Source organism: Parasteatoda tepidariorum, chromosome 10 (genome assembly GCF_982258835.1).
Source record: "Parasteatoda tepidariorum strain Cologne lab strain chromosome 10, Ptep-v5.0, whole genome shotgun sequence".
Classification (NCBI taxonomy): domain Eukaryota; kingdom Metazoa; phylum Arthropoda; class Arachnida; order Araneae; family Theridiidae; genus Parasteatoda; species Parasteatoda tepidariorum.
In genome coordinates, this window is record NC_141764.1 from 59,979,863 (window position 1) to 59,995,595 (window position 15,733).

Consider the following 15,733-nt stretch of genomic DNA (forward strand, 5'->3'; position numbering starts at 1 on the left):
ACATGCATTATACGTGCTCTGCAAAATCTCTGGAATGGAAAGTCCTGTGGTCAGTCGCTTAGCAGTACCATGGGTACAGGGATCTGATGAAAATTTCTTTTCCCTTCATATCTATACTTAAATTGAGGAGATGGCGTGACGAAATTTGTGATGGCAAACTTCTTCGGATCATTCTCAGAGATGTTTCCGAGACCGTTGCCAATAGCCCATTGTACAGTTCTAGTGCGACATAAATAAAAGTACCTACCTACATTAAAGTATCTACTCAACCTTTTGTTTCTAACCACTATCTCATCATAATTTATATATAGTTTTGTTTAAAAAAAATATTTGAGGTAGAATTCTTGGCCATGGATGGTGCGACTGAAAAAATACAATTACAGCCCCTCGCCCTAAGAACCTATGACAACAAAAACAATATATATAATTATTTTGAATTATCTCATATTTCCACGCCATTATAAAATGTTATTAGAATATGCCCGACTTAAGTAAATGTGTAAGGAAAATACTTTTTCCCCCCTGTCATTTAATCTATCTCTCGTTTACCTAAATCCACGAATCATTCTAATTTCACTAATCTGAATATGAATAATATTTTGTAAATTGAAAACCTACCTCAATGTTATTATATTTAATAACTATTTATATTTTAACCTTTAATAGTACTTTTATAAATATTGCAAAATCTCTAATTTTTTTTTATTTAAATTTTTCTTCTAATTAATCTAAATAATCTTGATATGTTGCTATATTGCTTTACATTTTTAAAAAACTCAATAATGTTATAACCAAATGTTTAATAATTTAAAAAGCAAGTCTTAACCTTTCAGTAACCAGGCAATGATGAAGTAGTGCAGGCGCACATAAAAATGTTATCTATCACTCGTGTACCTATATGAATGAATCTTTCTTAATTTTATTAATCCTGATATGTAGCAAAATTGTTTTCTGAATTAAAAATTTACTTTTGTGATATTAATTGCAGTAACTATTAATTTTTAACCTTTAATAACATATTATTACATATTTTGCATTTAAAAGTGCAACTTTCATCCCAATCTTATTTAAATCCTTTTTGATTTAAGTAATCCTGCTTTGTAACCTCATTGTCTTGTGATTCTAAAATTCACCATTATGTAATGAATTGCAATAACCATTTATTTTAAACCATTAGTTATAATTTCACCTCATGTTTGATAATTTAAATGCCAACTTTCGAGCTTTCAATAAAAAGTCGCGGGACAATGTTCAAGTACTGCACGTGCTCATATTTTAATTTCTCAGTCGTGTACCCATATGAATGATGTACCCATAATCCATATGATCTTTTTTAATCACATTAATACTGATATGTAGCTTTATTGTTTTTCTGAATTTAAAATTCCTTTGAATGATATTAATTGCGGTTGCTATTAATTTTTAACCATTTAAAACATATTACTATATTTTTTTGGGTGGAATGACCTGTGTAGGGGTCAGAAAACTGGCCTTGCGTCAGAAAGGTTCTGGGTTCGAATCCCGGTCAAGGCATGGATATTCTTCAATTCTCTGAATTATCTGTCTTTAATGTGGGAGCAACGTTGGTCCACCTAATACGGTGCCCCTGAAAAAGTGGCCAACAAATCTACCCTTCAGATGGCTATATGACGAAAGGTCATTCTCCAAGCGGGAATTGGAAAAAAAAACAATATTTTTTGCGATTAAAAGCACAAATTTCTACCCAATTGTTAAATATCCTCGACTGTAGCGAATACGATTCGCGATCGCAACGAACTATAGGGGGCGTTGTTGTATGAGACGCTTACCTGCGATTTCCATATGAACCGTCATTCAGTTACTCTGGAGACGTCGTTAATGTAGCGTGTAGCATTGCAACGTTCCTTCTTTAATGTGGCTCATTAAATTTAAAAAAGAAAAATGCTTGATCTTCTTTCTTGTACAACCGAAAACAAAATGGTATCTCTTTTTATTAGAGAAGGAATATCCAAAACACATCGGAAAAATATTTGTACATTAACAGAAAAAAATATGTATATTCTTATAAGAGTTAAAACCTAATGCCCGAGAAATAGTATTACTAAATGTAATGATATAACATGAAAGGCCCATTTAAACTTTACATTCTATAGTTTTAAGAATCATATTAGTTCAAAAATTAAAATGAACAAAAAGTATACATAAGCCTCATAATTTTATGAAATTTAATTTTGTAAGCAACGTTTTTTGACAACAATTTTTATCAAAAAATTTCAAGTTTCAATAAAAATCATTATTTAGAAACTAAGAAACGTAAAATAAAGAATGCTGACGAAACAGAAACAAAAAAAAAAAAACAATTCTTTTTTGTCGCCATTTTTAGTGCTACAAATATTCGTCTTTGGGATTTGCCAAAAACAAAACAAGAAGCAATTTTATTTTTTCAGGAGGGAAATATTTTACCGAAAAAACGAAAATGTACCAATTCCCACAACATAAATCTTTATCTTGGCAAAAGTACGTTTTGGAAATGTTATTTCATTTGGAATCTTATTCATCAGAGTTCATATGGCGATATGATTGTTTTGAATCTATGCTAAACTCTATATCGGCTCATTTTCCACCGAAATCCAATTAACTATTTTGATTTTAAATAAAGTGTTTTATTTTATGAACTGTCGCAAAAATTTTAAGTGTAGATTGGCGGCACTTAAAAACCGCCAAATCTGTAGCGGCGGTGGCGTTAATACGTCGTAAGTACCGAATTTTTATTCCATACTTTTCTGAATCATATTATTTCAAACATTGGAATATACAAGAAGTATACATAAACACATAATGTTATACCATTTAATTTTTCAAAAGTATTTTGAGAACAATTTTTATCAAAAAATTATAAACTAAAAAACGGAAAATAAAGAATTCTTAGGATAAAAAAAACGATTTTAAGAATTATTAACATTGAAATAAAAACTTTCATATTGTTTCTTTTTTTATTATTCTTATAGTTCTTAATCAGACGTAAAAAACCATTCTGTAGAGAACCATCATCAAATGAAAAAAAAATATTTACAAGCAAATTTTTTATTGTAAAAATCATTGCACTTACCTGATTTATGATTCCCGGAGAATTCCAAAATGATAAGTTCCTTGTTTGAAAACTTTATTCTCAAATAATAGATACATAGTTTATACCTTCATTACTTTTAGATAACATACTACACAGCAAAATTTTATAATTGATATGAATTTGAATATGTAGCTAAAAACAGAATAGCTGAATTCTAGTTGAACTTATTCTTTCAAAATTAAAAAAAACTTACCAAGAAAACGATTTAAATTAATTAAGAATCAGCACAAATGGCACTATTTCAAGTAACTTGGATAATTTTTTATTGTTGTTTTCCGAATTATATGGATACAGAAATATATACTATTCTATAACGAAGAAGAATATACTATAACTATTACAATTCTGTATGTTCTGAATTCATATTTATTCACTGGAATGACGAAAGCAATGTTGACTTCACTTTAATTCGTAATGAATTGAAGACAGAAGAAATGCATTTTACCTTAATACACACATCTGTAACAGTATCCGAAATCGGAAGTCATCAGTTGCAAGTTTGTTGATAATAGAAATTAAAAATTATTGAGGAATTTTTCTTCAAATGTTTGGCGTGTTCTGTTCCTGAAAGATTTACTAATATTCTGGAGATTTTTTTCAAGTTCTTCGGCCTTTTCCTTAGGGAAATTTTGTTTCTTATTTGCTGCTAAAAAATGGCGTCTGATTCAGTCAATGACTTTGATGGAACTAAATGAAAACGTGATAAATTAATGTCCGATATTTACAGGCTCCCGCTAGACGGCGTACTCGAGCGTTGCGATCGCGAATTAAAATTTTTATTTAATTTAAATATTTCTTAATTAAATAAATACTGATGTGTGCTTTATTGTTTTGTGTTTCTAAAATTCCCCTAATTGTATTAATTGCAATAACCATTTATTTTTTAACTTTCATAATAATTTCACCACATGTTTAATAATTTAAATAATAACTTTAAACATTTCAGTAAAATGTCACGAGACTATGCTCAATCAATGCACGTGCACATAAAAATCTCTCTCTCATATTAATCTTTGAATTAATCTTTTTTAACTTTATTAGTTCTGATATAAAGCCTAATTGTTCTTTATTTGTCAAATTCATCTTAATGTCAATATTTACAACAACTATTTATTTTTTAAAAAATTCTATTGTAATTTCACTTCGTGTTTAATAATTAAGAGATCGAGCATAGTGTACGTGCGCATAATAATTTTATCTTCTTTGAATGTTATCACTTGGGTACTTAAAATGAATTTTTCTTAATTTTTTGTTTCAATCGTAATAAGCAGTCTATTGTTTTATTCCCATTATTTGCAAAAACTATTTATTTTTAGACTCTTATTGTAATTTTTACCATATACTTCTAATTTAAAGTGTTGAAAATTTTAGAAAAAACTTCTCCTGACTAATGTATGACGCATGTGCACATAATAGTAAAACAGCATATTTCACGATATATAGATATATTTGCTTTCTGCTCTAAAATTAAACATAATATACTGGTTGACCATCATCACAGCAAAACATCTGTTTCCAGCATATTTGAATGGTTGGTGCTAGTTAAACAACAATAAACATAACCTGATAGTTGGACAGTAATAATTGTAAAATAACATCTTCCAACATACTTTTATGGCTATTGTTGGTCCAATATAGGTCCTACCAACCATAATTTGTTGGTAGACCATCAAAATGGCCATGTAACATCCTCCGTCTCAATTTGATGTTGTTGTTGGTTCAACAATAAAAAAAACATTGCATGATACTTGGACCATTATAATAATTAAACAACGTATTCCATCATATTTTAATGGTTGTTGTTGGCCCAACATTAATGAACCCAAACTGTTGGTAGACCATCAAAATAGCCATACAGCATCTTCCATGATATTTTGATGGTTACTGTGAGTTCAACAATAAAAACATAACTTGTTGGTTTACCATCATAACGATAAAATCAAATCTCTCATCTTATTTTGATGGTTGTTGTTGGTCCAACAATAAAAGCATAACTTGCTGTTTTACCACCATAATAATAAAACAACACCTCTCATCTTATTTTGATGGTTGTTGTTGGCCCTACAATAAAAAACATAGCATGATGGTGGAACCATCATACTAGTTAAACAACATATTCCAACTTATTTTTATGGCTGTTGTTGGTCTAACATTATTAAACATAGCATGATGGTTAAACCATCATAATAGATGAACAACATCTTCCCTTATATTTTGATGGTTGTTGTTGGTCGAACAATAAAAGCATAACTTGCTGGTTTACCATCATAATAATAAAACAACACCTCTCATCTTATTTTGATGGTTATTGTTGGTCGAACAATAAAAAACATTACATGATGGTTTGACCATCATAATAGATAAACAACATCTTCAATCATATTTTAATGGCAGTTGTTGGTTCAACATTAGTGAACACAACTTGTTGGTAGACCATCAAAATAGCCATACAGCATCTTCCATGATATTTTGATGGTTGCTGTGAGTCCAACAATAAAAACATAACTTGTTGGTTTACCATCATAACGATAAAATCAAATCTCTCATCTTATTTTGATGGTTGTTGTTGGTCCAACAATAAAAAACATAGCATGATGGTTGAACCATCATACTAGTTAATTAACATATTCCAACTTATTTTTATGGCTGTTGTTGGTCTAACATTATTAAACATAGCGTGATGGTTAAACCATCATAATAGATGAACAATATCTTCAATCATATTTTAATGGCAGTTGTTGGTTCAACATTAGTGAACACAACTTGTTGGTAGACCATCAAAATAGCCATACAGCATCTTCCATGATATTTTGATGGTTGCTGTGAGTCCAACAATAAAAACATAACTTGTTGGTTTACCATCATAACGATAAAATCAAATCTCTCATCTTATTTTGATGGTTGTTGTTGGTCCAACAATAAAAAACATAGCATGATGGTTGAACCATCATACTAGTTAATTAACATATTCTAACTTATTTTTATGGCTGTTGTTGGTCTAACATTATTAAACATAGCATGATGGTGAAACCATCATAATTGATGAACAACATCTTCAATCATATTTTAATGGCTGTTATCGATCCAACATTAGTGAACACAACTTGCTGGTAAACCATCAAAATAGCCATACAACATCGTCCCTTATATTTTGATGGTTGTTGTTGGTCGAACAATAAAAGCATAACTTGCTGGTTTACCATCATAATAATAAAACAACACCTCTCATCTTATTTTGATGGTTGTTGTTGGTCCTACAATAAAAAACATAGCATGATGGTTGAACCATCATACTAGTTAAACAACATATTCCAACTTATTTTCATGGCTGTTGTCGGTCCAACATTAGTGAACATAGCTTGTTGGTAAACCATCAAAATAGCCATACAACATCTTCCCTTATATTTTGATGGTTGTTGTTGGTCGAACAATAAAAAACATTACATGATGGTTTGACCATCATAATAGATAAACAACATCTTCAATCATATTTTAATGGCAGTTGTTGGTTCAACATTAGTGAACACAACTTGTTGGTAAACCATCAAAATGGCCATGTAGCATTTTCCATTATATTTTGATGGTTGTTGTTGGTCCAACAATAATAAACATAGCATGATGCTTGAGCCACCATAATGGATAAACGACATCTTCCATTATATTTTGTTGGTTGTTGTTGGCCCAACAATAAAAACGTAACTTGCTGGTTTACCATCATAATGATAAACTAACAACTCTCATCTTATTTTGATGGTTGTTGCTGGTCCAACAATAAAAAACATGGCATGATGGTTGAACAATCAAAATAGATAAACAACATCTTCCATTATATTTTGTTGGTTGCTGTTGGTATAACAATTAAAACGTAACTTGCTGGTTGACCATCATAAAGGTAAACAACATCTTCCAACTTATTTTGATGATTGTTATTGGTCCAACAACAACAAACATAACATGATGGTTGTACCATCCTAGTACTAAAACAACATGTTCCATCTTAATTTGATGATTGCTGTTGGTCCAGCAATACAAAAGATAACTTGATGGTTGAACCATTATAATAGTAAAGCAATATCTTCCATCATATTTTAATGGTTGTTGTTGGTCCAACATTAATAAACACATCTTGTTGGTGGACCATCAAAATAGCCATGCAGCATCTTCCATCATATTTCGATGGTTGTTGTTTGTCCAACATTAAAATAGCATAACTTGTTGGTAGACCATCATAATGGTAAAACAACATCTGCCATCAAAATATGAAAGTTTATGTTGGTCCATCAAAAATCAAACATTGATTGATGGTTTACCATCATAACATAAAGCAACATTTTCCATTTTGTAATGATGGAAATTTGTTGGGCCATCAAAAACCATCAAAACTAGATGGAAATAGTTGTATGATGGTGAGCATCAACACATGTTGGACCATCAAGAATCTTATTTAAACCAACATAAACCATCATAATTCTTTGATGGTACCATCAAGAATTTTGACTTGGGCCGGTACTTTTTACAGTAAAATATATTTTTACCGAAACATGTTACAAAGCAAAAAATTTTATAAACTGTAATTTTTACAGTAATAATTAACATAAAATCACTGAATCACTCCAATTAAATAAATAATATTGTAAAAATTACTGTATAATATTTTACGGTAAAAATGGATTTTACGATTAAATGGATTTTAGGGATGATGCACCCAAAGTACCGCTACTGTTTACCGTAATTTGATTTGGAATTTTTTACAGTGCAGTTAATCGAAAAATGAGTTATATTACTTGTGGTACAACAGATTTCCATACACATTATTTATGTATTTATTTAATTTGTTATTAAAATATATTATAAATATATTATTTGTTATTAAATATATTATAAATATATTATTTGTTATTAAATATATTATAAATATATTATTTGTTATTAAATATATTATAAATATATTATTTGTTATTAAATATTTTAAAATATATTCCTCACACTGCAAGTGTATTTTTTTACATCTATTCATAGACAGCAAAATTGAAAGATATTACGGTACAACTGACTCCAAATTCTCTAACAGTTTACTTTTATTTCTTCTCTAACTTTTGTTGAATATGTAATACTGGTAGCCGTAAATGATGAGTTGGTTTAATCGCTTCGGAAGTGAGATTGAAATGGCGACAATACTGTTTGTTTTAAAGACATATGTTTCAATTTCGCACTTGCTACTACTGTTCAATGTTTCGTAAGACACTTGTCTTATGATGTCAGCTGTTTTCAGAGTTTGACAGACTTACTTGTGTTTATTTAATTTATTTTTCACTGTCGACGAAATCTCTTTTAATCTGGGTTCGTTGTCCTTCCCTTTCCTGGCGAGGATTTTCTGGGATATTCTCCTAAAATCCTTTATAAAGTTTAATTTATATGTTTTTTCGCCACTTGTTGGCATATATTTTTAATGAGACTGTTTTTTAAAAATAATAAGGTATATTAAACTGAAAATGCTAATTTTTAATTATGAGGTATTAGCTTGAAAATATTTGGGCGTTTTTCTTTCAGGGAGATATTACATTTAAAGATATTGTTATGTACTTATTATCTATTCCTTTTTTTTACTGTGGAGTAAAATCTTTCTGGAGCGAAATATCTCAACTGCAAGATAAGGCTGACGTACACTGAGAAAATTCCTGATCAAATTACAGTATAAAGTAACGATACTTGGAGTGCATCATGCGTAAAATCCATTTAACAGTAATTTTTAGCCAAATATTTTTTTAATTAGAGTGATTTATGCAAAAATTACGGTATATAAGATTTTTTGTTCCGAAAAAGGTTCCAGTAAAAAATGGATTTTACGGTAAAAAGCACCGGCGCCCTCAGTACCGGCACTTTTTAGATAATTTGGTCCAGAAATTTTTTACAATGTGACAATTATAAAAAAAATTGGTGTAGGTTAAATTGCATTGTGGAAGAAAGTTAATGAAAAATAAACTGATCAATTTGACACATTTTAACTCTAATTTACATAATTATGGTAAAGCTGACTTGTTCTAGACCAGTGTTTCCCAAACTTATGACTTTTGTGTACCTTTTCTAAATTTTTCGCAACGCTGTGTACCACTAATAAAAAAAATGAATGTATTTTTTTAAAAATATGTTTATTTTTCTTTTTTAGTAAATTTTTTGAAATTTTTTATTTTTTATTTTTCTTTCCTGATTTTTTTTTTCTTTTTTCCGTATTCTACGTTAAAGATAAAAATTATGTTTTATAAAAAAAATCAAAATAAGTAGAATTTATTACAAACCTTTACTATAAAAAAATTTCACAAAAGTTAAAAATCACAACTAGCTGTTGACACCACTAATTATTAACTCTGCAAAAAATAGACAATAAAAAAATACGTAATCGTAAATTTTCATGGCTACTTTGTTTTTAAATAAAAAATTTTGAAATTTTCGATTGTTGCAAGATATTTCGCATAAGAACGCGTACCACGCTTTGGGTAACACTGTTCTAGACAAAAGTAAGTGACGATTGAAATTCGAAAACCTCTAGGCCAGTGGTGGCGAACCTTTATACACCAACGTGCCATTTTTTTCTAAAAAATTGTTCAATGAGGTCGTAGACGTTCCGTCAAATAATTTTGACTTCGTGATTATTGGAAAAATAATAATACTAAATACTATCAAATCAAAACTCCTTATTTACATTGAAAAAAAAAACATTTTGCCATGTCTTAAAACAACTTAAAGTAACATCAGTGTGACTTCTGTTGTTGCAGATTAGATGACAAATAACTTATATTATTAGGTTGTAAGATGTTAGTTTAAGCAGGACTGTACATTTTTTTTGCTAGTTATTTATTGTTGGCTTGTTTTTTATGGTTATTAATTGTTTTTTAGCATTAATTGTTAATTTTTTTATATTAATAATTGTTTATTATGTTCGATTTTGTGAATTTTAATTTAATTGTTTCATATGCTTAATATTGTAATAACATTTGTGTAATAACAATTGTGATCGGTGGCGTGCCCAAAATATTGTGTCTCGTGCCATAAATGGCACGCGTGCCATTGGTTCGCCATCCCTGCTCTAGGCAGTCACAGGTATATTTGGTTTAATTGAATCCCTTGAAGTATAAATAGCGTAAAAATAAAAGAATTTAATAACTATATATACCATTTTATACCAAATTATTCAACTACCTTTCGAGAAAAAAATTCTGATAAAATTACCGTACAGTCCGCAAAAAAAAAAACGAATCACCCTGAATAACTTTCGTTCTAATGATCGGATTTTCACAAACTAAGTGTCAATCTTAATGGTTCCTGGGGGTGACCTCAAATATGCTAATTAATTAGTGCTAACTATTAATTAAGTTACGAAATCAGACACAAAAACGTACTTTCTCTGAATAAACATGCATTTTTTTTTTACATATTTGGATTTCTTATCTTCAAAATATAGGGGGTAGCCGCAATCTGGGAAATGTGGTCCCCATAGTTTGATCAGGAGAGCGATTCAAAGTTCGTACCCCTTAATGTTAATTTCGCTTTTTGCGTTTTCAGTCATATTTTCAAAACTAATGAAGCAATTCAAAAAAAAATTGCACCCACTCATAAAACTCATTTACCCAAAGCTAATTTCATGCAAAAAATAATTTTTAATAATTATTTATTATTTTTTATTATTTAATTAAAGTGAGGATGAAAAAATATTGAATTATAAGGTATGAATTTTTTTATACCATATTAATCTACATATTTTTCAATTGAAAAATCTAAAGTTTCAACTGTTTTTATTTATTAGAAGCTGAGAAAAATTAAAATTAATTATTTTTAAAAAAATAATTTGGCGACAATAAGGAAATAACTGATTGGGGCGATTAATATTAAAATGTGATAAACTTGGGAGGAACTTGACTTCGCGCGCGTAGCGTAACATTTCATTCATATTTTTTTCGCTAATAATCGTTTGCTAATCTTTTTATTTTTATTTCTTTCACACTATAAAATACGATGTTTCTTCTTTAGTCATTTAATAATTTATTTCCAATTTAGTAAAGAATTTTGAATAAAAAACACTTTATTCAAGTTTTAGTTCACACTTTATTCAAGTCACGTCTAGTTTTAAAAAAGCTTGCTTCTGATAGAATACACCAGATTGTGCGTATTTAATGTGATTATTTTTTATTTTTCTTATTTTGTTTTTCAATAACTGATACAATTTCAATAATATACAAACGTATGCATAGATTTGGAATAAAATATTTATCAATTTCTTGAATATATATTTTATAAATATTAATAAAAATACGTAGTCAACATTTTTAAACATCTCTCACAACATCGCAAATTTCTCAACATCTTATAGGATAAACTAAACAATGAAGGAACACTTAAGCTTAGCTTGCTTTTAAAAAAATTCATAAAAATTTCAAAATTTGTAATTTTAGCTAAATGAAAGTGTCGACATATTTGTTATTAAATGCAAATTATGTTAAAAAAAGTTATATAACTTACATAATATTCTTTTAAGCTTTTGGTGGTTTAAATAATAAGTAGTACGATGATCACGTGAAGGAACAGTTCTTACCAGTGAATAAACACTAAATTTTACAGTGAATGAACACTAAATTTTACAGTGAATGAACACTTAATTTTGAGAATGTTTGATGCTCGTTAGGAATCCATAGGCCACATAGGCCCATTTCTTTTGATTTTCCAGTTCCATTTCCAGAATTCCTCACTGGATAATAAATGAGAAAAAGGAGTTTCGAAGTTTGAGTAAAACCCATCTCTCATTGACTTATATCTAGTAGTTACTTATAAAACCAATTGTTTTTGCTACTAACAATTCCTCAAGAGGACTTATCTCAAAATCAGTTTTCAAGATACTTTCATTATTAATGTTAGTTGTCTCAGCTTCAGAGCCAAAATTTGATTATACAATTGTTCTTTTTGAAATAAATTCTTCAATATTGAAAAAAGCACAGGCTATTGGATATTTGGGAGATTAAACTTTTCTGTCAATGTTCCTTTAAAATTTGCAACATAACTTGTGAGATTTCCTTCTCAAGCTTCTGAAGAAATAGCGCATCGTTACTCTCAAAGCATGTGTTTTGTTGATAAGTTGTCTTGCTCATTAACTCTTGGTGTCTGTTTTGCATGCATTTGTTACAGTCAACGTTTTCTACATCGAATGGAAAAATATCACATTTCATAAAAGCATTTTAACTTCATCAGTTGATGCCTCAAATCTTATTTAAAAATGGATGTAAAATTTTCTAGACATATTGTTTTACAATTCTTTTGTTTTCAAGATCTAACGAGAGATTTCCATGAATTAGGTAGAAAACTAAACTAGAAAATTTGTTTTGAGGAACAAAACTTGCTCAGTATCAAATTGATATGAGATTTATACCTATCCAGAAGAAGCAAAATATGGAATTTGATTGCATTTTTAATTAGCCATGGGTAGAAACATTTGCAATACATTTGTAAAATGTTGCTGCAGTCATTGTTTCATTTCATGAATAGCTTTTTCCAATGAAATATGTAGCAGGGACTGATTCTGTAATATTTCAACGAATTCTTCTGTAAGGAAAAACTACCAATGGAGGTACTTTTTCTTTCCTAGGTACTTTAGAATATAAATCCTTATAATTTTTAAGGCCGAAGATTTGCCTTTTGAAATTATCTTCGAATTGCACTGAGTTATCGGTGGGTGTATTAAATACGGTGATATGATCTCTGATCTCGGGGTTTTCAATCATAACAAACGCCTTTTAACATAAAATATATTTAATAACAAGAAGGATGATGATGATGGTACAGTGTTATGAAGGAAACTGATTAGAAACTAAAATGATTTTACATTACTGCGCAGAGCGCCATCTATTGAGCTTTAGAAATTATAATTAATATGGAGAAATATTATTAAATATTATTAACAGGGTGTCGCCTTAAAAAAAACTTCATCCATTTTTCACCTAGATAATTGTCTTTAAATGGATTTTTCCTACCAGTTCCCGTTAGGACATTAAAGACGGCAATAAGATAATAATTTAGCTAATTATTGGCACAAAATCCTGCAAGGAAATTTTCCATTCAAGCTGTTATTATTATATTTAGTTGTTATATTTAGTTAATAAACATAGTTTATTAAGGTGTCTAAGGTATGATGTAATAACTAATCACTACATTTATAAAGATAAATAATAAATTAATTATTATTATAATTCTTTAAATAAATTTAGTAATTAATTTTGCATATTAAAATGAAATTGTTATAGGAACTATTCATACAACATTTAACTGAATTTTAGGAGTCCTCTATGTCGCTGAACTACTAATTATCCATGTAAAATCATATTTCACACATACTATTCATTCACTGGGAAATCTATTCTCAGTGAAGGAACATGCATGTTCCTTCACTGGTTAGAAGTTGTTTTTTTTTTTTAACATAATTTTGATTTATAATATGACAAAAGGTACAAGAAAATTAAAATTTTCTTTTATTTTCATTAACTTGGAAAAATCCCAGTAAAGGAACACTTGTTTATTCATTGGTTTTTCATCGTTCGGTAATCCAGTTAATAAACACCCCCTAATCTCAGTACTTGCTTATGTTATGATCCTTAAAATAAATAAAACGTAACTTCAATGACCATATTTTGAATTCTTTTTTTCACAATGAGAAAAAAAAGCATTATTATATGCAATTAATTGTAGTTTAAACGGATAACAACAAACACTGACCTTATAATTTTGTCAAAGAAACAAGGCGTTGAACAGATACTAACAAATTCAAAACTTTTTCCTGAGAAGACTCAGAGACCAAGTAACTAAATGCATTGTTAGATGACTTCCTATTGTTAGGTAGTAAGCTACTGTTACCAATCAATCTAAATTAAAACGTTTAAAATCTTATTTCCAAGAAATATCTATGAAATGCTCCTTCATTTGTTGGTTTACCCTATATCATCCTAATCTTAAAAGAAATTTCCGGAAGTGTATCGCAGAACTATTTTACCAACTATTTAATTAAATTTTAACATTTTAAAAATCTTATTCTTTACCATTTTACGTTTATTATTTCTTCATTAATATACTAATAAATGTTTTTAGAACTTTAATTTAGATTTTCTTTAATTTAGGTTTCCTTTTTAAATTATAGTCAAGTTTTTTTTTAAAGAATTATTGTCTGCTAGCTATGAATAATACCTTGTTAAGAAATTAAAAACATTCAGCTGTTTAAAATTATTTAAGGCAAAACAGCTGATTATTTACTTAGCATACTATTTTTTTTGAAAAAAGAATATAAATTATTGATTGTCCTTTTTTTGTTTCTTGTGACTTTAACTTAGATTATCTAAAATAGTGTTGATGTTTTGTAAGTCACTACAAAGAGGATAAAGATACCGAACAGCTGTGGAATACGTAGCCAATTTTCTTAGTGTCTTAAAATATCTCAGTATCTTAAATGTCGTCCTACTATCTTGGTTGTGAAATTAAATTTTTAATTATCTGACCACGTGTGATTCACTAATTATTTCATTACATCTTTTACTCTTTATGATACCAAGTAGATTTTTTTTCTGATAATATACTAAACTATTTTGTTTAATTTTTTACTTTAGCATGATTTCCAAGATATTATTGTAGTATAATTTATTATCAGGAAAATGCCATATTTTGTTAAGCAGGAAATACTAAAAATTGAAATTTGTAAGAATTCCGAAGCTGTGCCAATTTTAGAGTCATCTGATTTTTAAAGAAAGTGCTATAAAAAATACACAATTTCCGAACTTATTTTAATAAAATTTTTTTTTAAAAAAACGTGGCAAGTAGGCTAACATACTTTTTACAGAAACTGTGAAAACTAATTTTTCCTATATTTCGTCAAAAGAGGATAAGAATCAAATTGCTCCAAGGGACCTACTCATTAATTTTGCTATTTCCAGAATAAAATCTGTTTGATCGAAACATATTATTCCTTGAAAATTAAAACGAGGGAAAAATTAACTTTTATTATTTATCGAAGCTTATTCCATTTATTTAATGATAGCGGTATTAAGGTTAAGGATATGCGTTGGAAGCTCCGTTTATTATTATACTATAAATGCATTAAATCATGTAGCTTGAATAATTTATTTTAAGTAAATTATTTAATAATTTTAAGCAAATAAGGGTGTAAAATTAAACTCGATCGAAATACTCCGAAAGTATACCCTGAAATATATGTAGAATAAACTTTGGAATCGATATATAAAAAATACCTTTTCAAAGAACTTCAAGTAGGACGGAAACGCTAACTTGTTTAAAAAAGTTTTCCTTGTAACTATTTAATTTCGTTTCCTGGTACTAGGGGACATTCCATTTTCACATTCGACTTTTGAAATTTCAATTGTAAACGGAATTTTTTTTATGACCTTAAATTAAAATGTTAAGGCTTGCAGCAAAAAAAATTTTTTTCTTTTTACTGCATTGATTTTTTTAACAAAGTAGTGAATTATTATTTTTTCAATCTAAGTACCTGTGCCTATAACATATGTAAAACTTATTTTAATATCGAGTGAAATAATTTAATATGTTGTGTAACTGAATGGATAATCCCAAGAAACTGAA

The 15,733-nt window shown here is 28.6% G+C and overlaps 1 protein-coding gene across 3 annotated transcripts in view; it reads left to right on the forward strand.

Annotated features, from left to right (window-relative positions):
- Positions 1-15,733, forward strand: part of LOC107446121 (uncharacterized) — a 306,844-nt gene that overhangs the window by 73,147 nt on the left and 217,964 nt on the right. The gene's annotated exons all lie outside the window — the stretch shown is intronic.